General features: G+C 56.4%; 1 long non-coding RNA gene across 1 annotated transcript; it reads left to right on the top strand.

Moving 5' to 3' along the window:
* Nucleotides 1-2,468: 2,468 nt before the first annotated feature.
* On the top strand, nucleotides 2,469-4,030 carry LOC102479397 (uncharacterized). The gene is made up of 3 exons (XR_336587.1): nucleotides 2,469-2,545; nucleotides 2,962-3,222; nucleotides 3,857-4,030. It is a non-coding gene; the product is annotated as an uncharacterized LOC102479397 (long non-coding RNA).
* Nucleotides 4,031-6,344: the final 2,314 nt, after the last annotated feature.

Raw genomic sequence — 6,344 nt, 5'->3', positions numbered from 1 at the left:
GGAAAGAGCCTCCCTGGAGAGCCCCAGGGAAGGTAGGGCCCTAGGCCTGAAGGAAAGGCAGGGAGTGGAGGCACAGGGGGAGCTGGGTGTGGCCGAGTTGCCTATTTCTGCCGCACCTGGGACTGACTCCGGTGTGGTCTTCAAGACAGGGCTGAGGGGTGGTGAGTTATGAAGTGCTGGGTGTGGGCGGCCCTGCTCTGATGCATCCACGTCAGGCAGGAGGGGGCTGGCATGCGTGTGAACACACTGCGTGTGTTAGGCACACCGTGGAAGTGCCACGGGCAGGGGCAGGGATGGACGCAGGGTGAGGGGTGCCCAGAGTGGGTTGGAGAAGGCATCTCTGAGGTGGTGACAGAGGGCAGGGTGGAGCTAGTGAAGGGTGGAGGAGAGTGGGGGTGAGCCAGAGGAGCTGCTCATGCCAAGGTCCTGGAGTGGGGGGCACAGCCTGGCAGGATGGGGAGCAGGGGTGCTGGGGGCGAGTCGCCAGCCCCAGTGTGTGGTAGTCAGACCTCTCTGGGGAGCTGGTGCTGGGTTTGGGGGGAAAAAGTGTCTGACTTACACTGGAGCCTGCGTGGGGAGAATGGGGCCGCAGGGAAAGGGAGCAGGTGCTTGTGCCAAGGCAGGGAGAGGAGACGGGGCAGAACTGCTGACTGAGCGACTGTGGGAACTGAGGAAGGGCCACCCAGTTCATGAGGGAAGCAGTTAAACCACCCAATCTCAGCAAGGTGCTTTGAGGAGATTCAGGGGACACCCCGGGTACCCCCGGGAGGCTCTGAGGGTGGGGGCAGAGAGTCTCAGGTAGGCACTATCAAAAAGAGAAGTAGGAGCCCCAGGGTGTGAGGGGGTACTCAAGAGTCTCCAAAGTCTCCCTGTCACCCCCACCCCCATTGCCAAGTAGGTTGGTGACAGCGGGTCACGCAGAAGACATATCTACGGCCCTCCCAGGGAAGATGCTGATGCTCTGCTGTGCCCATCTATCAAGGGAGTGCTGGGCCAATTATTCCCTTATTAACGAGGGGTCACGAGCCCACCCCCCACCATGCACTGGGTTGTCTGTGCCAGGGTCTGCTTTTATCCTGCGGGGTGTCCCAGGGAGGCCCCTGCTGCCCAGCCTCCTACCAGGTCTTCACACCTGACCAAGGGAAGAAGGCTTGCTGCTCGCTCTCTGCTGAGGGCCCCCAGGCCCGCCTCCTGCTTCACTCTCTCCTGAGCAGTAGTCTATGATGAGTACTCTGTCCACATGGGTCTTGGGACACCCTAACAGGAGGAGTCAAGCAGCATACCGCTGAGGACTCAGGGTGAGTCTGACACCTCACAGGGAGCTAGAGGAGGTGAGAAGCAGAGCCCGGGGGAGGAGGACAGAAGGCCATGGAGCAGTGTGTGCAAGAACGGGGGCAGGAGTGGCTGGAGGGTCTCTGATTAAGCTCAAGTCAAGATGGGCCTCCCAGAGGACTCCCTTTGTGCCTTTCTTCCAGCCAGGGGCCAAGCAGGTGGTGGAGCCCCGACCTCAGAGAGACTGAGAAGACTGGCGTGGGTGGGGCCTGGGCCTAGGCCTGGGCCTGGGGTCAGCCTTACTGCTACTCCCCCAGGAAGGGCCTGCAGGACGCAGGCCTGCCCCTGCCCACGTGCCTGTACCAGGGGCCCTGTTCGCCATCTCTGCCGCCGTCTCCCTGTGCCGTGGGCTCCCTTTGTTTGCCTCCTTGTCTCTCTCCTTCTCCGAACAGCCTGAAATCAGGTACCATTGGAGCGCTCTTGGCCTCAGTTTTCCCATCTGCTCAGTGGGGCCCTCCCTTGGTGAGGTAACTGACAGCACACCAGCCCCCTGAGAACGCCATGGGCCAGGTCGCCCCCAGCTCGCTCTGGTTTCTCTAGTCCCTTCCTCTTTGCCCCACCAGTGCCATCCTCTCTCCACCAGGAAGTGCCCGTCTACAGCCTCCCTGTTCCGCATCCCTTCGTTGGCTCCGGATGGAGGCATGCAGGGCAGGACTGTCTGGCTCTGTGCCCCTGCTTCCCACCAGCTAGGCCTCGGGGTGCAGAGGGCCCAGGTTGGATCACCCCTTTTCCATCTGCCTGATTTGCAGCTCAAGGGCTGGGATGGTGGCCCTGAGTCTTCTGGGTGGAAGTCCTCGCTCCTGGCCTTGGCCTTGGTGAATGCTCTCAGCAGGGACCCCATCAGGATCGGTTCCAGTCTCCATCTTCACTCTTCTCTCCCCTCCCCTCCCCCTTCCTTCATTTCTTCAAGGAACCTTAATTATCACACCCTTCTAAGGTAAGACAGCCTCCCTCTCTGCCTCTGGGAGAGAGCAGTCACTCGGGGCCACCATGGGAGCTCTGAGTGAGATGCCTGCCCAGGGAGAGCTGGAGTGGGGATGGGCCTCCCACCTCCCTGGGTCTGGGAGAGGCCCCACTCTGACAGCAGTGGCTCCCAACAGCACCTGCTTTGCTGATGATGCACCTGTTCCAGGTGGGGTGCCAACAGGGCATAAAGGTGTGTCCACAGCCCGTGAAGTGCAGGTGACAAGAATCAGAGGGAAATGCCAGAGAGGTCAGTTACTCGCACTACACGCGAAGTCAGGAACTCAGAGACAAAGGCGGTGGTTTCTGCTTGTTCTGTTTCTTGAGGTGGGCCCTTTCTTCCCAAACTGAACCTTATCAAGGGCTGTGACCCTCTGCCCCACGTTCTCTAGGGGTACCTGTATAGAGTTGGCAAGGAGAGGGACTAGGGTGGGTGGAGAAACCAGGAAACCTCCACATCCGAGTCCGAGGCCCAGGGGCCTGTGGGTCTGGGATGTGGATGTCTTCAGTGGCCGGGTCCTCTCTGGGATGGGTTTATGGAGGAAGGAGAGAACCAGTGAAAAACACAGGGGTTTAAATTAAAGCAGGAGGGAATACAGTAGGCCTAAGAAAGAATTTCTGTTTGTATTCAAAAGGCCGCAGAAGCTGCACTTATTTACTCCGCAGGTACTTATTAAGCAGGGATGGTAGACCAGCCATTGTCTAAGCACTGAATATGCACCTCCAAGCAGACGTGGACCCTGCCTGTAAACCAATAGCCAGGCCTAGCAGGGCCACAAAGCAGCAAGCGACTGAGGACTTGCTCAAGGGTGGCTGGTGCCGCTGATTCCTGAAGGACAGACGAGAATTTGCCAAGAGCATGAGGCTGCGAAGGGCATTCAGGCAGCGGGACAGCAGGAGCAAGGCTCAGAAGCAGAGGACTTCGTGGTGAGTGGAGCAGAGGGTGAGGGCTGCAGAGTGGAGCAGAGGGCTGCAGAGTGAAGGCAGTGCTGGACCGAGTTCACAGCGGGAGAGACAGGGTGGGTTGGGGAGGAAGCAGGCAGGGACCAGAGGGGAGGGCGTGTCAAGCCCAGGTGTGAAGGCTGGGTCCTGCAGTGATGCGTGGTCCCTGGAATGTGCAAGCTGAGACTGCTTTTGCTATTTGCTAGGACCGTTCCTGACGGCCTCCATGGAGACTGGAGACAAACAGGCAAGGTGACCAAGGGAGGTCCTGAAGTCAGCCATGGCAGTGGAATTTAAGAGAGGGACATGTTAGGGTCGGAAGTGAGAATGGATAGAATGGAGTGTTCTGTTAGAAGCTAGGGCCCCTTAGCAAACAGGGACATGCACAGAAAGGGGACAGACACCCCTATCCCACCCTGACAAGTGCGGACAGACGTGACAAACCACCTGCAGCTATACGGCTTGGTGGATAAAGACGAAGACCACACATGTGAACGGGACTGAAAAAGTCCAGGAAATTCTCACCCAGGCAGAGAAAGAGCAAATAACTTTGCTCCAGAACTTCCTGAAAATCCTCATTTCTGGATAATCAACTGCTCTTGCTCCCCTCCCCTTCTAGAAACAGCAGATCACTCACCTGGGCAAACCTGCTGACTATGACTGGCTACTCACTCATCCTTACCTGCTCAAAACCTTGGCTTGGTGTGGCCACAGTCCTGAACCATTTTATCATAAAAGGCTGATCCCAATCGAGACCCTCACGTTATAGGATTCACCTTCAACCTGTCCTAAAATACCCTAACCTACCTCCTCATTTCTGGGACCTCACTGAGACCGCCCGGAGGGGTGGGTGCCCTCTCCCATTGAGGCAGGCAATGAACTTGGCTTTGCTTGACCAGTGGCTTATTTTGTTTGTTTCTTCAGGGAGTCAGGAAGGAAACAAACACCTCTCAAGGGTCCCTCTATTTCTCGAAGAAGGCTTGAAATGTATGATTCTGGCGTTGTAGGCTTCTCTCACCAAAGGCCCTAGGATTTGGGATCCCCAGAGCCAGGTCCTGGGAGTCATGGGTTGGGTGGGGTTAGGAGTCAGGTCCCCACATCCACAGGAGAGCAGCCCTGGCACAGAGAGTGTCTCCATACTGCCTTCAAGGTGACCCAAGGCTCCAGTCGGTCACATCCTTACCCACCTCCCTCCTTCTTTCAGGGTTTTATTTTTGGCCAAGTAATTAGCATAGCTCTTCTCATTAATATTATATTTTAAAAAGAAAAGGTGCTGGTGAGAGAGAAAGAGGGCTGGAAGGGAGGGGCTTGCACATGCCAGTAATTGTCTTGACAGCCAGATCCTAGTGCAATGACAGTCTACTTTAAGTGGCCCAATTAGCATAAGAAACGGCTCGCCAAAAGTTCTGAAGGCATCGTGTTGATTAATGCAATTTATCTTGCAAACCAGCGGCAGACAGCTGAATCGCTGCTAATGATTATTATATACATTTATACACATTATGTACATGTGGCCTCCTCTCCCAGAACTGACGCCTCTCCCCTCTCCTCTTGCCTGTGCCTTCAGGCCCACCAACCCAAAATATCCCAGGATGACTCCACCTTCCTCACAGCTCCTGCCCAGGTTGCCAACTGGTCGACCGAGTCTTCCTCTCCTATCCTCTGGTGCCCCACACAGGTTGCCTTTGACGTGAAAGGTCTGGTTGTACCTTGATAGGAGCCCGAGTCAGTGTCCAGAAACAACGCTTTCAAGAATAATTTTCACTACTCAGGGAAGCAGCTCTGGGCAGCCAAACGACCGGTAGGTGAAGTTAGGACAGCGAAGACTGGACGCACACCAAGGCCTGAGACGGCGCCAGCAGCCGCGGCTCAAACGAGGGCTGTGTGCACCGAGGTGCTGTGCTGTCCTCCTCCCATCTCAGCCATCTCCTCGTCCTACAAGGACAGGGCCCAGATTGGGCTCCGTAGTCTCTCCTCTGGACAGGGCGGGACAAGAGCACCACAGCGAGTCACCAGGCAGAGTGACCGTGACGGCTGCCCGTTGCGGTGCCGGGACTGTCCTAAGAGCTTGCACACACGGCCCCACTTGTCCTTAACAACATCTGTCCTCTGGCTTTCTGCAGGAAAGAATCAGATGGTCTGGAGCCCAGGCAGCCTGGGCCTGAAGCTGGTGCCCCGTTGTTCACTATGCTCAGCACCCTAATTCAGCTCAGAATCAGAAAGGTGGTGGGGACTGGGGCAGGGACTGGGCAGGAAGGGCATTGGCTCAGATGGTTGAAGCTGCCCCTTGAGGTGGGCGAGGAGGTTAGGCAGGAACGGCTCTTGGGGCAAGGCCAGTACTCAGCTAAGAGAAGCGCCTGGGAATCTGGGGGGAGAAAGGGCCAAGGCAGAGTAGGGACTGGGCAGAATAATATCCATCCCCGGCGTGGCATGTGCTAGCGGCTGGGTTACAAGAATGAGCAACACACGGCTCTTTCCTGAGAGGCTGAGGAACCAGGGTAAACTCCACTGGGTGTACAGTTTTCCAGTTGGCTTAGGTCAGTGTGCAGGAGAGACCAGGGGCCATCCAAGGGGACTCAAAGGCTTGATGGCAGTGATGCTGTTGTTGACAGCAATAAGGACATTTGGTGGTCATGGTGGAGCAGGGCAGAGAGGCGAAGGAGTGGGGAGTTTGCTTTGAGTTCTACTCAGATTTCAGGTAGGAATGCCAGGTAGACCAGATGGGCAGTGGGGACTGGTTCTTGGGATGCAGGTCAGAGTTGGAGGTGTGAGTTTTGCGTTTCTTTCCTTGGGATTTAGACTTCAGGGAGGGACTACATTATTAAGTATCTGCTGTATTCTAGGTAGCGTGCTAGGAGCAGTCTCCCTTTCCCAACTGCTGTACAAACGGCTGTGCCTGTTTTACAGATGGTCAGACTAAGCCTGGGTGAGTGATCTGCCAAGATCAGTAAGTGAGTAGGCTTAGCCTTGCTCAAATGCTGTCCCACATCCATGCTCACCCCCCATCCCAGGGGTGAGGAGGTGGGGTGCAGAGAGCCTGGACCTAACCCGGGTGCCTGGGAGAACAGAGAGAGACAGCCCCTTAGCACATGACTAGGACACTCTTT

The sequence above is a fragment of the Tupaia chinensis genome, unplaced genomic scaffold (genome assembly GCF_000334495.1).
Source record: "Tupaia chinensis unplaced genomic scaffold, TupChi_1.0 Scaffold139952_1, whole genome shotgun sequence".
Classification (NCBI taxonomy): domain Eukaryota; kingdom Metazoa; phylum Chordata; class Mammalia; order Scandentia; family Tupaiidae; genus Tupaia; species Tupaia belangeri.
This window is presented reverse-complemented; position numbering and strand designations above follow the sequence as displayed.